This window comes from Diabrotica virgifera, chromosome 4 (assembly GCF_917563875.1).
Source record: "Diabrotica virgifera virgifera chromosome 4, PGI_DIABVI_V3a".
Lineage (NCBI taxonomy): Eukaryota > Metazoa > Arthropoda > Insecta > Coleoptera > Chrysomelidae > Diabrotica > Diabrotica virgifera.
The window spans coordinates 113,289,331-113,312,018 of NC_065446.1; positions in this window are offsets into that span (position 1 = coordinate 113,289,331).

The following is a 22,688-nucleotide window of genomic DNA, read 5'->3' on the forward strand; positions in this document are numbered from 1 at the left end:
TGTTTCTATTAAATTATTAAAAAATCTATTTAACCCAAAATCCAACTTATCCACCGTCAAAATTTATTTTTCAAAATTTGAAATCCTCGTCTCAAAAAACCTCAATGCCAAATTTTTATGAAATTATTTTAATTTCAAAAATCCACGCAAGTTTCAAATCTGGACAGAATATTACATCCCAACCAGTTTTGACCTGTAAACAAGTTTTTACTATTTACGAATAAGTACTGCAAAATAGGTGCCTATTCCGATATTACACCGTTTTAAAAAATAGTAAATTAATAAGATTTTAATTATTTTTTCACTAATAACACAATATTTTTTTATTTTTGAAATTTCTCCAGATGTTGGTTAAAAATGTAAAATTAAAATTGTATAAAAAATTAATATCTCGTTAAAATAAATATTTATTATTTGCCAAACCTTTGGTTTGGCGCCCTTTTGGGGCTGCGCCCGCGTGCGTCGCACGCGTTGCACGCTTGGTTACGGGGCCCTGTTGAAAAGTGTAAGACTAAAAGGTAAAAAAATAAAACAATATGACAAAAAATTTTTTAAGAAACGCTTTTATTTAGTTAAATATAAAAAATCAACTAAAAAGTAAAAAGTAAAAAAAATAAAACTCGACGGATTATTCGAAAAAAACGTTCGTTAAAAAAATGAAAATATCTAACACATTCGTTAAAGAAAAGCGTGGGGCGCGTCTTCATCGAATAAACGGTTTTCGTCCCACGCTTTTCTTTAACGAATGTGTTAGATTTTTTCATTTTTTAACGAACGTTTTTTTCGAATAATCTGTAGAGTTTGATTTTTTTTTATTTTTTGCTTTTTAGTAGATTTATTTATATTTTAACTTTTAGTCACTCATAACTAAATAAAAGCGTTTCTTAAAAATTTTTTTTTCATGTTGTTTTATTCATTGTCAGCACCATCGAAAACATTAAATAAGACCAAAAAAATTAGCCATTCACCTCCCATGGTCAGTATCTCCAAAAATCCAGAAAGTCTTCCAGAAAACTTCTTTGTACTCGATGTTTTAACATAATCGTCATTAATAAGATAAATTTTAAATTTTTCGTCTTAACTTTTGCGACTAAACTTTGCAATTCATGAATCTGCACCCTGTACTTTAAAAAATTAATAACTTTTACTAGAATAAGACCAAAATCTTAAAACATATACCATTGTCTTCAAAAAAGTGAGAAATATATAGTGTACAAACCTTAGGCAAAAATATTAAAACCGACCAGAGTTGTAGCGAGTTAAACACAAAAAAACGTGATTTCTCTTTTTTTTTATTTTTATGGTAAAATTGTGATTTTAACAATATTCCCCCACACAAAAATTTAAAATAAATTTCATTTTCGTTTTCAGCACCGCCAAAAACATAATCTAAGACTAAAATTAGCCATTTACCACCTATGGTCAGTATCTCGAAAAATAACCGTTATATTGAGGATTTATAATGTCGATAATTAAAGTTGCACTATTTTTTTTTCTATAAAACATTTTGATCTAAAATTTTCCAGAAATAGTATATTAAGTATGGAGAACGGTAAGGGTTTTATACCGATCGAAGACAATTGTTTGGAGAAGGAGCGGAGCGACGAATCCAATTATTGTCTGAGATCGGTTACCCTTAACGTTCGACATGCTTATAACGTTTTTTGCACGATTGATACCATTATAAATTATAAAATTAAACATTTTCGTCATATTGACTAGTTTTATCCATTTTATCAAGATAGATACTTTGGTTGTTAGGTAGTAACTAGGGTGCATAACAACAATGGAGAATTGAGTTTTTATTTAGTTGTCAATAATTTTAAGTACAATTTTGATTATTATAAATTAAAATATGAGCGAAAGTGAATTTGAAGAAATTGATCGGGCTTGGGAAGAAGGGTGTTCCGCAATTATTCCCGAAAAATCCAAAGTCCGTTATCAAAATACCTACCAAAGTTTTAAAAAATGGTGCGAAAGCAAGAATTTAAGAATCGAAGAAAAGACTCTATTGGCATATTTCGTTCAAAGACATATGCAGTTGAAAGCTCCTGGAAGCGTCTGGGCAGAATATTCAATGATTAAATCCACCGTTTTTCTTTATGATGGCATTGATATTTCCAAGTTTTCAACTTTGATCGCGTATTTGAAGAGAAAAAATGTTGGCTATAGGCCTAAGAAAGCGAGCATTTTTACACGGGAGCAATTTGAAAAATTTCTGATGGAAGCACCGGATGAAGAATTTCTAGTTCACAAGGTAATATAAGCTAGTTGAGGTAAAAGAAATACTTTATAAAATTAAGAGATTTTTTAACTCGACAGTAAGTGAATTACTTACCGTCGAGTTGGAGTACTTACCATCGAGTTGGATTACTTACCGTCGAGTTGTTCTTTGTACTCTCTATTTTAACATAAACGGAAATAATGCCTGGTTGCACCAACAGATCTTAAGCTCTAGCTTAGCTAAGCTCTACTTATAGATAGGGCCTTCTTTAGTTACATTTACGTTGCACCATAATTTTATATTCTTACCTTATTTTCAATTATATCTATTATTATATTATGGTATTCTTATTGTAATATATTATAATTATATTATATTAATTCTTATGATATTCTCGACTTAAGCTTAAGATCTGTTGGTGCAACCGGGCATTAAAGGCTAAATTTTAAATTTCGTCACTCAACTTTTGCGATTAAGCTTTGAAATGCACAGATCCGCACCTTTTCCTTTGAAAAATTCATAACCTTTATAATAATAAGAAATAAAGCTTAGATCAGGTACCGTTGTCTACAGAAATGTTAGAGCTATATACTGTAAAAACTTCAGAAAAAAATATTAAAATTGAACAGAGTTGTAGCGAGGTAAACGCTACGCTAAAAAACGTGATTTCTTTTTTTTTATTTTTAGGTTAAAATTGCGATTTTGACAATGTTCCCCCACATAAAATTCAATATAAACCTCACTTTCGTATTCAGCACCTTCAAAAATATAAAGCATGAATAAAATTAGCCATTCACCTCTCCGTGGTCAGTACCTGCTCATTTTAGGGGTATCCCCGCTCGTCTATAAATGACAAGCGTTATCATAATAAAATATAAAGTTGATGTTATTGTCAAAGCCGTTACCTACCTACCCAAAATCGTCCCGAAAGTAAAAAAAGCGTCCCGAAAGTAAAAAAATTAGTCCCGGAAGTAGCTACTTTCGGTACGAGTTGTGTAAAATAATAGTACTTTCGATTTAATAAATCATAGGTACCGAAAGTTTTATTTTTGGGACGGCTGCGGCTGCAGAAAAAAATTTTTGTCAAATTTTCTTGCTTCTTAGTCTTCAATATTTGCTTGTTTAATTTATTCTTTATATGCATTTTATTGTATAATATTTTCCTACATACATTTTTTTTTCTTTAACTTTATCGTTTTTACTTATTAAAGACGTCACTGTATGTCGGCGATATTCGTCTCGATACTATTTCAAATTTCATCAGATCTGAAATAAAAATTGGCTCCCTAATACCCTCGGACCTGAACTTAGAAACGAAAGCCATTATGAAAAGAAAAAAATTCCCTTTATTGAACGCGTTTCGCAGAATATAAGAAAAATATATTAGTGATGAAGCGAAATGGTTGAAATACATCTGTGTTTCCAAATAACTCATACCATACGGGTCGAAAAGAAAATTGATGAGTCTATTTGTATTTTTATGTATGAAATGTCATCCCAGAAATTAGATCAAGGATCGTGAATTGTATGTTTTGGTTAGGGGATGTTTTCCAGTTAATATCATATAAAAGTTCAGAAATTTTGAAAAAAAACTAAATGATTTATTACTTTCTCGTCTACCTTTCTTGGCAACAAATTATATAAAAATATGTATCACAAATAAGGTTAAAGGCTATATTTTCGTTAATATTTTTTACGTAAATTGATTATTTCTAATAAATTTTTAGCTATTTGTATAACAAGGGAGCAAAGTGCTACTTTTCCTCCCGAGAATGAAGTTTACTGCCCGACGCATAGCGGAGGGCAGTAGTCATTCAAGGGAGGAAAGGTACTTTGTTCCCATGTTATACATATGATTTTTAGACCTCCCTCAAAAAAACAAGTAATTTTTTTATTTTTAAATAATTTATTTATGTAACTAACAAAATTTATTAGAAAACAGGGAGTTCTATAAATAAACGTTAAAATAACTTACGTAATAGAAAATAGAATATTGTATAGGGTGTTAATAAATTATTTCATCTAGGGAGTAAAAGAACTTGTCTTCCTACGGAGTAAAAGTACGACTTTGCTCCCTACAATCGGGTTAGGAAATGTATACTTTCGAGGTAGATGGAAAACTCTTTTTTATAACTTTGTATCCTTCATCTAGGCGAAAGAACTAGATAAACAATACAAATTCTGGTACCTAGAATCTAGAGTATGCAGGATATATGTTTCCTTCATTATTTGAACATATAAAATATATAGGAAAACTTTTTCCTCGTGGATTGTTATATATAAAATATGTTCTTAAATAGAAACCATTTAATATTTTCTTATTTCTCCTTAAGGTGCCATCTTCTTTTTAAGGTTGGAGATCATCGTAACTATTTGTATTTTATTAACAGCTAATCTAAAAAGCTGGCTAGATGAGCAATTACAACATTCTCTGAGTTTACGCAGCCACTATAATTCGTCACCTTTCAACTAGGGATGTGAAAAACCTACCGGTTAAAACCTAAAACCGGTTTTTTTACTTCGCAATAACCGGTTTTACCTGTTGTTTTTTGTCCCGGTTATAACCGGTTTTTTCTTTTTAAAGTAAAAACCGGTTATTAGTTTTTTACGGTGATTAGGATTAGGTTATTTATTATTTTGGATCCCAATCATAATTATTATTCTCAAGTAATTATTCTCAATCTCAATCTAACATCAGCCAGAAACAATTATTAAGTTTTATTATAATATTTCCTTGAAAAGGTATTTTTATTCATAATTACATAAGAAGTGATCTGGTTGAACTAGACGCAAACATCATCTATTTTTCACACTTAACTCTTGACATTGAAAGTGGGTGAATGACTTTTTCTGATTACCAAAAATAATGCTCTGACTATGAATATCGAATTACTGATTACGAATACGAATCTCCAAGAATTTCGCTACGTTTTCAAAAGGATACACTCATATAGGAAGTATTAAATGTGTTAAAATGTACCTATTCTACAAATATACAAACGTGTTAAAAATAATACATGTTCTTTCGATTGTACTAATTTTGATCATATTGAGTCGAATGGAGTATCGCAAACTAAAGTGTATTGTAAATGTAACTTTGTAACCCATTGGATTAAAAAACCGAAAACCGGTTTTTCCAAAAACCGTTTTTTTTGGCCGGTTATAACCGCCAGGTTAAACCGTAAGCAAAAAAAACCGGTATAACCGAAAACCGGTGTTTTGTCAAAAACCGCCATCCCTACTTTCAACGCTACGCTTTCCTTAAAATCTTAATTACATGATATTCGCTGATATTTTGTTCCTCTTATCACGTGGTGAAGGGATTATTATTTTCGTATCTTTATTCTCTTATTCAGTTCTGTTTTTTTAAGTCTTTTTACGACATCTTCGTTCGTGACTCTGTCTACGTAAGATATTCTCAGGATTCTTCTGTAAAGCCACATCTCGAAAACTTTCACTTTTCTCATCATCGATTTAGTCATAGTGGCTGCCTCGATACCCTACAGGAGGATAATAAATATGTAACATTTAAGCATACGTTTTTTAAGGTCGACACTCAAGGTTCTTTTGCAAAAAACTCGTTTCAATTTCATGAATGAGTTAAGTGCAATCTCAATTTTGGTTGGAAATTCTTATTCTCATTTATTATAGTTCCAAGGAGGTCTTTATACCTATAGTATAAGTCATAGAATAATGTCAGTGAAACGTGTACTTGATAAAGTATTAATAACTCTGGTAAACACACAGTTTGCTGCCGGAAATTTTTTTACTGTTTCTATTTGGGTCTGCTGAATCCAAAAATTCCACCAGATTTGCTCCATAGATCGCTTTCAGAAAATACGACAAAAGATCACATTTCCAACATATAGGGTAATTTAACGCAGCCCTACCTACATATATGTAGTGATGCTACCCATGAAATAAACAAAACACGAATAAAAGTAAAACAAATTGTCAAAGTACTGTCAAAGTATAAAGACGTATTTAAAAAGTTCTTTCCAAAACTTTAAATATTTCGAAGTTCTAAACCTTTTTGAAGGATCAGACAGGCTGCCGACGAGTTTGTACAACATCGAATATCTTAAAAATAGGTATACATTTCGTGGGGCAGAAAAGTAAGTAAAAAAAAAACAATTATAAAGAGGACCGATGGAGGTAAGTCCAAATATTTACTCAAATCTTCCGCTGTTTGATAATTCTGATATTGATATTGATCAAAATAATGAAAATTTAACGTGCAATGCCTTAAACGGCGTTTCTAAAACACCTAAGGCCATAGCGGAAAAGAAAAAACAGAACAACATGGAACCAGAACAAGAATCAGAAATAGTAGAGAAAAATAAAACTAAAAACAAAAATAAGAAGGCAGCAAAACGTCAAAGGCCGAATGAGTGCCAGGAAGATGAAGATTCAGTGGCTGAAATGAAAAAGCAACTAAAAGAAAAGGACGAAGAAATTAAAAAACTCAGAAACCAAATCCATCAATTGAATGAAAAAATCAATGGACTACAAAATACAATAATAAACTCTCAAGAAAAAGTAATCGAAACTATAGATAAAAGATTCGACGAACTTAAAAACGAAAACCAGACAACCGATATACAAATAAATGAAAAAAAATCGATGACAGCAATCCCAAAGAAAAAAATTGAAGATACTAATAATAACATCGCAAATACAAAAAATTTACCCATAACACCCACAACAAAAACAAATGAAGATTTCCCTTCCCTGCCAAAAAAGGTCGGAAAAGACAACAGCGTGCCATCAACATCTAAGATACAAGAACTATTTCCTTCCCTACCGAATAAGGGCAGGGAAGAGACAATGGAAACAAGCGAAATTGATAATATCCTTATCACCGAACAAAACAATCAAGAAAGCACTATAAACAGGTCCAAACCAAAACCACCCGTCATAAAACTACAAACAGTAAACGAAACAGGAACAATATTGAAAATTGCTGAAACTCAAAAGATATACACAGACAATAAAATCTCCAAAAACGGAAGAGAAACACTCATTCAAACAAAATGCCCTGAAGATTATAGAAAATTTACCCATATCTTGGAAGATTATAACAAAGAAATCAAAATTCAGTGGATCGCCTTCCCATTACACGAAGATATCAAGCCCAAAATGGTTATTAGAGGACTTCCCTCAAATACAAAACCTATAGATATACAAACGGAACTATTAAATAAACATGAAATAAATACAATTAACGTAACAAACATGAAGTCTAGGAAGGCAGACAAAAAATCTCTGCCAATGTTTATAATTACAGTGGAAAAAGAAGACGTACCCAAAGCCAAGAAAATTACCAACCTTATGTACATGAGAGTAGTAATAGAAGATCTAAGAAAGAGCAACGGACCAACTCAATGTTTTAATTGCCAGGGCTTCCACCACGCCCAAAATGCATGCTTCAAAGACGCTAGGTGCGTAAAGTGCGGAGAAAATCACAAGAGTAAATTCTGCCAAATTCCAGCAGAACAAAAAGCAAAATGTGCTAATTGCCAAGGGCAACACCCGGCAAGTTATAGAGGATGCCCAAAGATACCTGCCTGGGGAAGACCCAGACAAATAACAATAGAAAACAGAACACAACAACCTAAAAGAAACAATGGGCAATCGTACGCCCAAATCACCAAACCAACCCAAAACCCAACAACAGATTCGACCATATTAATTTCAAAAGAACAACAAAAAGGACTGGCCACGATGATAGAAGAGCTAGTCATAAAAACGGTAAGTGAAGCGATTAAAAATGTAAAAATAGCACTGAACTAAGGCACGAAACTAGGGGATACCTGAAGATAGGCTCCTGGAATTCAGGCGGCATAAGAACTAATACAAACGTGCTGGACGAATTAATAAATAGATATGAAATGGATGTCGTAGCATTGCAAGAAACTAAACTAACTCATACCATCAATATCAAGTTTCCAGGATACGACATCTACAGGAACGACCACAGAGCAAATTCAGGAGGAACTGCTATCCTAGTGAGAAAAGGAATAAATCATACATTACAACATACGCCACCACTAAACACTATGGAAGCAACAACAATAAAAGTCCAGATGAGACAAGTTGAAATAAGGATCACTTCAGCATATGTAAGGCCAACAGATCCTTTAAACGACGACGACCTGAATACGTTCCTGAACGCCGAAGAACCGTCCATAATAATAGGAGACCTAAACGCCCGATCCCCTAACTGGAACGATAGAGCTACAAACAGAAACGGTAGAATACTGAATAATTATCTAGTGAACAACGAAGACACCATGGTGATTGGGCCTATCGAACCAACCTACTTTCCTGGAAATGCTCTACCAACCCATTTAGATATAGTAGTGGCCAAAAGCCTAGGACTACAAACAGACATCCGAACCTTAAACGAAGGATCAGCAGACCACAACCCCATACTCATAGAAATAGGTACATATGAAGAAGATAACAGAACAACAAAGAAAAGAAAGAAAACCAAGTGGTCTAACTTCAAACGCCTAGTGAGCATAGGAATTGGAAACATTCCTACAATTGACAATCCACAAGAAATAGAGGAAAAAGTCCTAGAGCTCGAAAACATCATAAAAGAAGCACTAAGAAATAGCACTACTGAAGAAGAATATGAAATTCATATGGGAAGATTTAGAGACATAAATCAAGAAATAAAAGAAATGATAAGGGAAAAGAACAGAGCCAAAAAGAGAGCCAGAAGAACAAGAAACCAGGAAGATAAAAATAGGGCAAATCGACTGAATCGACAAGTCAAACAGGCACTAATAGACCATAGAAGCCAAAAGTGGGAAAACTACATAAAAGAAATGGAGGAAAGGAGCCAAAATATGCAAGAAATATGGAGGCTCCAAAGAACTTTAAGAAACGATAGAAAACCCATTCCCCCACTACATGGAGAAAATGGGATCGTCTACACAGAAGAAGATAAAGCCGAGGTGATGAGAAGGACACTTGAAAGAGAGTGTACACTGAATTATCACCAAGACGAAGATATAGACTTTATCGAAGAAGTCGAAGAAACAGAACTAGAAACGCCCGAAGAACATGAAGAAACAATAAATCCCACATCACCAAGAGAAATAAGTGAACTGATTCGAAAAAGTTCACCAAAGAAAGCACCTGGTCCAGACGAAATCACTAACAGAGCTCTGAAGTATCTTCCCTCGAAAGCAGTTGTGTATTTGACAAATATAACAAACGCAATACTAAGATACAGGCTCTTCCCAAATCGATGGAAGGAAGCCCATGTAATTATGATACCCAAGCCAGGAAAGAACCACATATTTCCTCAAAATTACAGGCCGATTAGCTTACTTCCAGCAGTCAGTAAGATAGTGGAGCGGGTCATCCAAACCAGGCTCCAATCAGAGACAGACAGGCTAGGCATAATCCCAGAATCACAGTTTGGATTCAGAGCTCAACATTCCAGCGAACTTCAAATATTAAGACTTACCGAATATATAGTAGCTGGATTCAATGACCAACAATATACGGGAGCAGCCTTTCTGGATGTAAGCAAAGCCTTTGATAGAGTGTGGCATGAAGGACTGACATACAAAATGAGAGATTATGGATTAAGCGGGGCCATGACGAAACTCATCTCCTCGTACCTAAGCGACCGGAAGTTCAGGGTCCGGATAGGACCAGTTCTATCAGAACACGGAATGCCGGAAGCTGGAGTACCACAGGGGGCAGTTTTATCACCCCTTCTGTATACCATATATACAGCAGATGTTCCAAGAACACCCGGAACATTGATCAGCCTTTATGCAGACGACACTGCAATTGCTGCCAAACATTTGAACCTAGATATAGCTGTAAGAAATCTACAGACGGCATTGGATACAATGGAAGAATGGAGTATCCAATGGAAAATAGCAATAAATCCAGATAAGACCCAAGCGGTTATCTTCAAAAAGAGAAGAGATAACCCAGAAGAACAGCTAACATTGCAAGACAGACCCATCGAATGGCAAAACGAAGTTAAATATTTAGGAGTCACAATGGACCAAGGTCTTACATTCACATCACATGTCAACGCAACAGTCCAGAAAACAGCAGCGGCCAGATCGGCAATAAGAGGACTCACAGGAAGAAGAAGCAAATTAGCTATGAAAACAAAATTAAGACTGATAAATAGCATTATACTGCCAATAATTACATACGCATCTCTTGCATGGGGTCACATAAGTCAAAGTAACAAAAAGAAGATACAAGCGGCACACAACAACTGCCTCAGAGAAGCTGCAAACGTGCCCAGATACGTCGCCGAACGGTTCTTATTTAGAGACCTAAAACAAATAAGAGTACTGGATATTATGGAGGAAAAAGCCAGAACAAAATTTGCTGAGCTAGAAGACCACCCAAACCGGATCTTGCAAGAGATATTAAGGTATGATGTGTACCATAGATGGAAACATAGGAGACCCAAACAACAAATATTAGTAAATATATAATAAAGGCTAGATAATCGTAGCTCTATCAAAAGAAGACAACTTGCTCACCTTTGGCATCTCATTATATTTATTAATGTTGATTTTTATAATTTTCAGACATCCCTCAAAAAAAATATACAAAAAACTTCAAAACGGCTTCAGCCAATAAACAAATCAATAAAATATTAACAATAGGCGAAAGCCACAAAAAAAATATTAGTAACAAAACCCAAAAAAGGGCACGAGGGGCCCACATCCTCGAGCGCCGAGTCGCCGAACTGGACATAGCCCAGAGCGGGGACTCGGCGCCCGAGCAAGCAAAACAGATCGAAGATAAGTCACTAGAGATAGCGGGAATAGAGCGCCTCACGCTGGCCTGCATTGATCGGGGTAGGATTTCATATGGGAGTCCGTGTACCCAAGACTCCCATATGATAAGCACTTTGCTGATTGAGAGCCCCTATAGCGCATCAGAGTGCTATCGGGGGGTAAGTGGATGGTCTGGAGCATTGAAGCGGGGTGGAGTGATTCCTGCTTACGGGAGTTAATCCTCCTCGCCCCAATGAATTGTATCACCCGAATGTCATTCTCTAGGGGTGAGCAAGTCTCTCAGGCTGGGTTAAATCACTATGCTTGCTTGCTTGAATAAAAGGTAAGATATTTATTGTACAACAATATACTTACAAAAATAATGACACATATCTGCCAAAAAAACTTAACTTTCAGCGTCACCTAAAAACTTCCTTGTATATGATTTTCTTGCAAAGACTTTAAAAGGACGGTGCCTTTGAAGAATCCAGCAGTAATCTACCATCATGTGATTACCCCATCTCCCCTGATACCTCCCTTCCATCGTTTTGATATCTTGGTGGAAGCGTCCCCCTTATTCCTCAATAAGGTCACCAAGATTTTCTGGGAAATGGTCTAAATGGCTGTAGAGGTATTTTAATTCTAATAAGAAAACCGTGTTTGTTAAAGTTGTTGAGCATTTCTTCCACTCTAATGCCCAATTGGTATACTTCCATATTTGTTGCCATTATGTAGAAGGACACACTTTAAACTTCGTTTGGAACTGTCGATAAAAAGACGCCAGTGATCTGGTGTTTACTCCGATACACCCATTTTTTCTAACAGTCCTTTAATATTGTTATAAAAAACCATATCATCTTGCTGAGAAAAACGGCAAAAGATCTTTTTCTCTATTACGGTAGTATGTAATTTTGGTGTCTGGGTGAAGAACATTCCCATTGTTTTAGTCTGGACGCAAGCAACTCGGATGAATCCTTTGGAAGGTTTAAAGATCTGATAAGATCGCTTAGCTCTTCATGAATAAAGCGCTCAGGACGTGTTGAATCCCATTCAAAATCACTGTCGTCTTCCCAAATCTGTTAGTCTGTAGTTCGTCAGATAACATTTCGACATTATCCTCTGGTAACGTAGGTAGACTGCTAAATATTGGAATGGGTATCTGCTCAAGCTGATGTGGAATTGGTCTTATTGCTGAGTCCAGGTTAGGATGGTCTTTGCTGAATCGTCAAAATGATTTTTTGGTTCCCTCCATACCATTGGAACACCAAACTTTAAACATTTTCGTTGTTCTTTCGTCCACTGTGGCAAGTTTTCAAGACAAGTTTTGCACACTACATGTGGAGCCTAGGATTTATCTTGATCTCCTAAATGAACACCAAAATAGGCTTAATGTGCCCTTTTGTCCATTTGCCTATTTGTCTTAGAATTTGTTAAGTTTGTTTATAAACATATTGCAATTATAGTGGTGGAATACACAGAAATGTAAGAATATTTAAGTATTTGATGTGTATGTTATATCTCGAAAACTAGAGCTGATACAAAGAAAAGGTTTGTATTTTTGGAATCAGCACAGATGAATTAACTAAAATCAGTTGATTTTTTTTGGCAGCAAGACAAAAACTTTTTTTTGTTGTGCTGTGTAATTGTTGTGTGTATATGTTATAGTCAAAGCCTGAATATCAGGCACTCCTAGGTTTGACTAGGCAATCCTCAGGTCTGACTGACGGTCTTAGTCAAAGACCGAAATAAATTAGAGTTTCGGCCTTTGACTTGTCAAAGACTAGGGGAGATTAATTTAGTCAGGCAAAGGTCGAAATTTAATTTTATGAAATCGGGGTTTGACTAGTCGATCAGCTATTAAAATGTCGTAATTTGTTAGATGAGGTTTAATAAAACGTAATTTTTTAATTTTAATGTTTATTGTTTTTATATTGTCGTAAATAGAATAAAACAATTAGTGTTTATTCTCACATGTTAAGGCATTATAGCATTAAGAGTTGCACAATACGTTAGACTTTTTACACTTACATAATTTTAAAAAACATTTCTTATTGCAGTAGCATTTTATAAAGCCTTGTCCTTCAAATTTAGAATCCTTTGTACAAATTTCTCTTTCTAGAGACAGCTTAACACCTGGAACATCTTCGAAATTGAGAAAATTATCTTTGCATTCTCCTATTTGATTTCTTGAAAAACGTAGTTTGGTCTGACTAAGTATATGAATTTTATTTTAGCACAAACAGATGGAATGGGAATGTCATCGTCAACTGTGAAAGAAGATATTGTAATCGGAGAAAAAACTAAGGAATCACCATAATACTAAAGAAAGCCCCTGGACCGTCGTTACTAGGAGAGGAAGCAAATTGTCAAACAATTCAGATTACTTCTTCAGAAGTAGTTTGTTGTATTTGCCAAAAAGAGAGCTCTGTTGGCTCTACAAAAAAAAATTGTAATTAGGTGGTACATATTGTGTGCGCTGACAGCACACTTGGTGCATACTATGAAGGTGTTGACAGAAAAGGTACATGCATGCGTTGTGCACAGACAGAAAAGATTAAAATAAATAAAGGAAAGGCGATTGAAGTTTTTCAGGCCCAGGCTAACGCTATGAAACAATTAAGTGAAAAAAAATATCCTTCAATTTCGATCGGAAAATCTGTAAACATACCTCTCCCCAGTGTAACATGGTACGTTAACCCTTAGCATTGAATAAAATATTATAAGTATAGTTTATAGTAATTTAAATATTTTCGGCTGAACATGGTACGTTAACCCTTAGCATTGAATAAAATATAATAGGTATAGTTTATAGTAATGTAAATATGTTTCGGCATTGACCGGTATTGACCTTATGATTTATTGTTGTATATAAACGAACCAAAGAAGTGACGAGACATTCAGATCAATCGAGTAGTCACGATGAAGCAATAATACCTTAGTTATTGTTTACATATATACTGTTGTTTAATTGTTTAACGAACACTGTGAAATTCAAATATATTTATAAAGTGAAAATGGTATATTATTATACATCCCGCACTTAGGGCACAATAGCTCAGCCACCAGACCTAGTACCACGTCACCAGCATTGATATGGTCAAAGAAGATGCTCGAAATATTTTGGGTCTTATCATACAAGATAAAACAATTGACGTTTTATATAGAGTTGGTACGAAATTAGAAACAATAAACAAACTTTTTTCAAAAAATCAAATATGCAAAGAGAATTTTCTTAATTTCGAAGATGTTCCAGATGATAAGCTGTCTCAAAGAGAAATTAGTACCAAAAATTCTAAATTTGCAGAAGAAGGCTTTATAAAATGATACTGCAAAATAATATGCTCTTCAAAATTATGCAAGTGTACCTAAAAGGTCTAACGTATTGTGCAACTCTAAATGCCATATTGCCTCAACATGTGAGAATAAAAATTATTTTTTTTTTATTTTAATTGCGACAATAGAAAAATAATAAATATTAAAATTAAAAAATAACGTTTTATTAAACCTCTAACAAATTACGACAATTTAATAGCTAATCGAGGTTTGATTAATCAAACCCCGATTTCATAAATTTTAATTACGGCCTTTGCCTGACCAACTTGGTCCCTCCTAGATTTGACTAGTCAAAGGCCGAAATTGTAATTTATTTCGGGCTTTGACTAAGACCGTCAGTCACACCTGAGGATTGCCTAGTCAAACCTAGGAGTGTCTGAAATTCGGGCTTTGACTATAACATATATACTTATATGTTTAAAGAGATATTGATGTAGTCTAGTCGCAACATAGGGGGTCCCGTGGGAACTTTTAGCTCGCCGCGATTTGATGGTGGTATTATAGGTTCTTTGGGTCGCTGAATCCAACGGAAGTGGTCTGATATACGTTCGTTTATTGGCTTGAAATCTATCACTGCGGTTTTTAATCTTTTTGCAATTACGAATCCACATCCGTATTCATGTCTGAACTATTAAAAAAATGAAAATTATGAACTATTTAGTAATTATTAACTATCTAGTAATTATTTTTCTTGCTAATTTTACCAAATTGGCAAAATTACTGACTAAAATTACTAGCCAGTTTTATTCAGTAATATTCAATTATAAAAAACAAAATAATGGTGTGTTTATGTTGGTGTCTGTAGCCCAAATACAAGCGGAGAAAAGCTTATTAAAAGTTGTTCTTCTTCGTCAAACTCAAAAATTGAAAGTTTTAACGTGAAATATGAAGAAATCAATGCAATTTTCGTGAAAAACTTAAAAAAAAATTGTAGTGTTTAAAACAAAAATTATTTTATTTTTGTTATAAAAGTCTTTAGCACCAATATTAAAGGAATTATGACAAAAATAAGGTTGGTCCGCATTGTTTTCAGCAACAAAAAACTTAAAAATCACCCCCTAAGTACTATCCTAATTAAACATAATCGACACCCTTTTACAATTACCTTTGCCTGGTTGCACCAACAGATCTTAGGCTTAAGCCGAGAATATCATAAGAATTAATGTAATATAATTACAATAAAATATAATAGGAATATCATAATATTATAATAGATATACTTGATAACAAGGTAAGAATTCAAAATTATGGTGCAACTTAAGTGATACTTCCGGATGTCCTATCTATAAGCACAGCTTAGCTAAGCTGGAGCTTAAGTTCTGTTGGTGCAACAAGGCATAATTTATTTTTATTATGCTTTATAAGTTTGGCTGGTTTAAAGTGCTCAGTTTTGAAAAAAATTGAATTTGAAGTGAGAGGAGAATTTTGTATTTTTCCAAAATTGTTTTTGTGTTTTTCAATCGAGAATTATTAGAGGCACGCAGAATTTTGTTGAATAGAAAATTGTAGGTTTTGCTTTTCTATATTCAGAGTTATATGTAGTTTTCCATTTGATGTATAAAAAGGGTAATTTTTGTAAAAATTCAAAAATTTTCCTCTCACTTCATCCATCTTCAAAAGCATTATCTGAAGTCTTTCTACTTTTAACACTTTTTTTCTACTATTTTTGTCCTGAATAGATTTTCTTTCTCATCTTTTAGCATCTATCAGTTGATTTTTTGTATCCTCTCTGATATTTTGATTTAATTTTACCATTTGCTTTAATGTCAAATCCATGAAACTTATGTTGTTGGATTATTCACTAGCTCCATACCTATTACCTTGCGATCTTTACATTCACGGATATCTTCTTTTCTTGTCATGAAATAATCAATTTAGAGGTGATTTTGTACACCTTTTGTACATAATAAGTTGAGCACTATTTGGAAAGAATATGCTATCAATTGCTTTATCTAATGCTGTTGATAAACCAAGCCTATCACCTCTAGCTTAATTTGCAGTTCCACGGACTACACCTTCATGTATTTTTTTATGTTATATCTTCGATTGTTCCACGTGTGCATTAAAATTACCTTTTATTATGACTTTCTCCCCTGATAGAATATCACTCAGTATGTCACCTAATAAATCATAGAAAGCTTTCCTTTCATTCTTAGTCCAGGGTAATAAGGTTTTTTCCATGACACTTGAACAGCCAGGGTACTGAAGCGTTTTTTCGACAGGTACCGTAAAATGGGGTGACTTTGACCGATTTTGTATTTTGATCCTATAAAAATCATATTTAAAATTTTGCTACATTTTTCTATATGCAAATATGTTATGGGTTTAGGCGTCTACTTTCAGTAGCTTAGATTATAATTACAAGAAAATAATCATGACTGAAAAAAAAAAATAAAAAATGCCTTTGGTCAAGTTCACCCCATCTGGGGGGAAGTTGACCGTATATGCATTTTGCCTGTAAAATTATTTTTCTTGTAAGTGGGGTTAGTTTGACCGTTTTTTAAACCATTTTTTCTTAATTCGTTATATCGGTGGATTTAACAACCCTTGGAATATTAATTCTTTTTGTTTTAATTAAAAATGAATTCTTAGATATTTATAAATTTGAATCGTTAAAAATAATTTTAAAAATTATACAGGGTGGCTGAAGTATATCATATCATATTATATCGATCATTTTACAGGCAGTATTTTGGAAGGATTTGAAAACTTTCTTGATACCCTTGCCTCGTTCCTTGATCTTAATAAAGCTTTTGATTGTGTCACTCATAGTATTCTTCTTAAAAAATTACATGCCTATAATTTTCATCCTATGTCTATTCAATTGATTGAGTCTTATCTATCAGATAGATTTCAATATGTGTTTTTTAACCAGCTTAAATCTGATAAAAAACCTTTGATGTATGGAGTGCCTCAAGGGTCAGTTCTAGGTCCAATATTATTTCTCATTTATATAAATGACTTGGGATTTTCACAAGAGGGCCCGGTAAGCACAGTCCTATTTGCTGATGATACTACATGCTATCAAAGTTACCACCCTTCCCAAATCAGTGATATTGATCTTGAGACCACAGAGAGCAATTTGTTCCATTGGTTTTTGGCAAATCGTCTCTCTCTCAATAACTCAAAATCACAAACAGTGAACTTTACCCTAAGACATAACACCATTACACACCCCATTTTAACAGATTGTTCACAGGAAGCTAAATTTCTTGGTGTTTATCTTGATCAGGGACTCACTTGGGAACGGCACATACTGAAACTTTCACAAAAGCTCTCAAGCCAACTCTTTTTATTTAGAAACCTATCTAAGGTTACCTCCCTTCAAACCTATCTTACATCATATCACAGCAACTTTCACTCACGACTAACTTACGCAGTCCTTTCCTGGGGACACTCTTGCCATATAGATAAGGTGTTTGGTCAGCAGAGAAAGTGTATTCGCATAATCACAGGTCAGGGTTATCGGGACGATTGTAGGCAGTCTTTCAGAAACCTGAGGATTCTCACACTACCTTCTGTGTACATTATGCAGTGCCTGTTGTATGTTCATCAAAATGTAGATCTGTATAAAACACAACAGCATACTTATCAGACCAGAAATCATGATGCCCTTGTACCAGACTTCAGTCGACTTGAGAGGACCAGAAATGGAACCAGATACCTGGCATTGAAATTTTATAACTGTATACCAATATCTATTAAAAGTCTTGATTTTAACCAATTTAAGAGACAAATTAAAAATTATCTTCTGATGGGTGCTTTCTACTCATTTGAGGAGTACTTCAGATCTAAATTTTGTTTTGTCCTGTAATTTAATTAGTGTTTAGTTTTTAAATTTTAGTAATAGGTTTCTTTTTACTGAAGTACTGTCAACTTTTAATGTAATTTTAGACAATTTTAATTATGACTGACCTGTAAAAGTACATTTGTACATTATTACCAATAAATACTCTACATATCACAATAGATATTTTTCTATGTTTTCGGTCAAATTCACCCCAGCGGTCAAAGTAACCCCATTTTACGGTAATACCTATAAGAGCAAATTGTAACTATTTCCTGCGTAGGATCTGGCGGCCATTTTTATTTATAAACGATTAAGTGTCAAAAAATGGCATTTTTCACTTATACTCATTTTTTGTTAATATAATTGGGGGAAAATTTCGGAATTGCAAAAAAAATATGTGTGCAATAACTGTTGTAAAAATTAGTGTACAGCTTTGACATTTTTATAAAATAAGGGTTCTTTGGTGCTTATTATGTGATAAAAATTTCAAAGCGATTAATGCAATTATTTAAATTTTATTCAAATTGTTTATCCCAGAGAGAATTTTTTTGCAATAATATAAGTCAGAATAAAATAAGGTTAGAACCATTCCACAGGTGTCATATGAAAGAGCATGAGCTATATTTTCAACTTGTTTTAAAAAACTAAATAAAAAAATGCATTTATTAGTAATAAATAATTATCCAAAAGTATCGCAAATCTTTCCTTATAAACTTTTGGTTTTCTATATAAGAAATTATACATATTTATTACAATTTTTTATCAATTATGATATAGATGATATTACTTGGTAGTTGTGCACTTAAAACAGGGTAAAAAAGGTACTTTTTTTGGAAAAAGTTATTCAAAAAGTTTATAAAGAGAAATTGACGTTACTTTTGCATAGTTATTTATTATTAATAAATGCATTTTTTGTTCACTTTTTTAAACCATGTCGAAAATGTAGCTAATGCTCTTTCATTTGACAGCTGTGGAATTGTTCTAAGGTCATTTTTTTCTGACTTATGTTATTGCAAAAAAATGCTCTCTGGGATAAACAATTTAAATGAAATTTAAACAATTGAATGAATCGCTTTGAAATTTTTATCACATATTAAGCACCAAAGAACCTTCATTTGACAAAAATTTCAAAGCTGTATACTAATTTTTACAACAGTTATTGAGAAAATATTATTTATTGCAATTCCGACCTTTTTTCGCAATTATATTAACAATAAATGAGTATATCAAACTTTGTAATACGTCATTATAAAGCTTCTTCCATAATCTCGAAGATATTTGTACTAAAAAAATCATAAGTTTCACTGTTTTCCGTTGATTTGGATAAAAAGGGGAAAATGCCATTTTTTGACAGTTATTGGTTTATAAATAAAAATGGCCGCCAGATCCTACGCAGGAAATAGTTATAATTTATTCCTATAGGTATTACCTGTCGAAAAAACGCTTCAGTACTCTGGCTGCTGAAGTGTCACGAACAGGATATATTTTTGTCTTATTACCCTGGCCTATCTAGCTTAGCCCTGCTTGAGAAGGATATGCACTCCATATCCTACGGCGCTACAGCAAAATTTGGTTCCTGCCCCCCCAGCATCCGCCTTCAAGTATCTCTGTCCTTGGCTGCTCTACTCCAGTTGTCCACCATTAGTCTAGTTGCAACATAAGTGGTCCCGTGGACACTTTTAGCTCGCCGCGATTTTATGGTGGTATTATAAGTTTTTTGAGTCGCTGAATCCAATGGAAGTTGTCTGGAAGACCAAATGTTGTGCGTTTAATTGTTATTAACAAATTATGGCAGAACTAGGTATTTTTCAGGAATTATTAAAAGCCCTGTAAATAAATTAATAGTATTAAGGTCTTCTCTGGTGTATTTTTGGTCGCTAAATCGAATGCGACTAGTCGCAATTACTCAAAATATGTTCTTGTATTGTTAATAACAAAATAATTGCTTAATAATAATTGCCAAAAAGCTCGAAGTGCGCTGTCTACAGCAAGTTTGTAGTCTTTTTCATAGTATTTTTATACGTTAAATCGATTACCGCTATTCGAGATAGCTTAAACCACGTTCCGACTTTGCCATCAATAAATTATTGCAAAAATAACGGTTTATAGTCCGTTCACTCACGGTTTTTGCTCTAAATTTTGAAAAACCACATGGATTGACATGAAATTTGGCATACACGTAGCTAACATGTCAAACAAAACAATTGATATTGTGCCGATGTCTGATTTTACTCTGGGGGTGAGTTTCACCCCTTTTCGTGGGTGAAAAAAGAAACCTTTAAAATAAGTCTGAAAGTGGATAAACTGATTAATTCTAAGCAACTTTAGTCCTATACAGTTTTTTGACTGTATTGGGTCGCTCAATCCAATGGAGGTGGTCTGGAAGCCCAAATGTGGTGCGTTTAACTGTTAATTAACAAATTATGGTAAAATTAGGTGTTTTTCAGGAATTATTAGAAACCCTGTAAATAAGTTAATAGTATTAAGGTCTTCTTTGGTGTATTTTTGGTCGCTGCATCAAATGCGACTAGTTGCAATTACACAAAATATGTTCTTATGTTGTTAATAAAAAAATAATTATTTATTCGCCAAAAAGCTCGAAATGCGCTATCTACAGCAAGTTTGTAGACTTTTTCATAGTATTTAATAAATTATTGCAAAAATGACGGTTTTATAGTCCGTTCACTCACGGTTTTTGCTCTAAATTTAAAAAAACCACATGAATTGACATGAAATTTGGCATACACTGGGGGTGAGTTTTACCCTTTTTCGGGGGTGAAAAAAGAAACCTTTAAAATAAGTCTGAAAGCAGATAAACTGATTAATTCTAAGCAACTTTAGTCCTATACAGTTTTTTCACTAAGTCAATACTTTTCGAGTTATTTGGTTTTTTTGTTGAAAAATGAACATATTCACTCGCAAATTACTCGAAAAGTATTGGCTTAGAGAAAAAACTGTTTAAAATAAAAGTTGCTTTTAATTATTCAGTTTATCCAATTCCGGACTTATTTTAAAGGTTTCTTTTTTCATCCCCGAAACGGGGTGAAACTCACCCCCATGGTAAAAGCACACATCGGCACAATATTACTTGTTTTGTTTGACATGTTGGCTACGTGCGTGCCAAATTTCATGTCATTCCAAGTATTTTCTTAAAATTTAGAGCAAAAACCGTGAGTAAACGTATTATAAACCGTTATTTTTGCAATACTTTATTAAGCCTTAAACGCCTTTTTTAGGTTCCATGTATGCCCAAGGCTGAGTAAAAAATGTCCACCTCGAAAGTAGCTAATATATTTATTGGGAGCTGTTATAAATGGATTAAACTTAAAAATCTTATGCTTAATAAACACAGCATCTTCTAAAATATTAATATAAACAATTTACAAACATTACAACAAAATTACAATGTACATCAAAATTAATATACCAGCAAAAGCCAGTAATTCAGTTTTGTTGATTTTATCCACATTCTTCTTTCAGCCTCCTCATTGGCGGATAATTATGTCGATTATGTAATTATACGTCGATAATTATATGGATTATGTTTCTACCAACGAGAAATAATATAGAAACCTTTAGTAACAAGTTTTACCAAGGGTGTATTTTTTGTGCCCACCCATATTTAACTCAAGATAATACTTTTATTTTCAAAAATATCGGTAGAACCAAATTAACATTCGATAAAGGGCTGTCCTTTTAATAATTTTTGAAAATTTTTTAAACACGTAATAAATATGTTACAAGGGAATACGCATTAGGCGGACATTTTTTACCCACCCTTGGGCATTTAAGGGTTAATAACAAAGTCGGAACATAGTTTCAGCTATCATGACTAGTGACAATCGGTTTAGCGTATAAGAATACTATAAAAAATACTACAAACTTGCTGTAGATAACGCATTTCGAGCTTTTCGGCAAATAAACATTTATTTTGATATTAACAAAATAAGAATACATTTTGAGTAATCACGACTAGTCGCATTCGATTCAGCGACCAAAAATACACCAGAGAAGGCCTTAGCAGTATCAATTTATTTACAGGGCTTCTAATAATTCCTGAAAAATACCTAATTTTAACATAATTTGTTAATAACAATTTGGGCTTCCAGACCACTTCCATTGGATTCAGCGACCCAAAGAACCTATAATACCACCATCAAATCGCGGCGAGCTAAAAGTTCCCACGGGACCCCCTATGTTGCGACTAGACTACATCAATATCTCTTTAAACATATAAGTATATATGTTATAGTCAAAGCCCGAATTTCAGACACTCCTAGGTTTGACTAGGCAATCCTCAGGTGTGACTGACGGTCTTAGTCAAAGCCCGAAATAAATTACAATTTCGGCCTTTGACTAGTCAAATCTAGGAGGGACCAAGTTGGTCAGGCAAAGGCCGTAATTAAATTTTATGAAATCGGGGTTTGATTAATCAAACCTCGATTAGCTATTAAATTGTCGTAATTTGTTAGATTAAAGGGCCGGTTGTTCGAACGTTAATCAACAATTATCATTATCAAATATTTAATTACTTGCACCAAACTGTCAATGTCAACTTTGTTTGGGT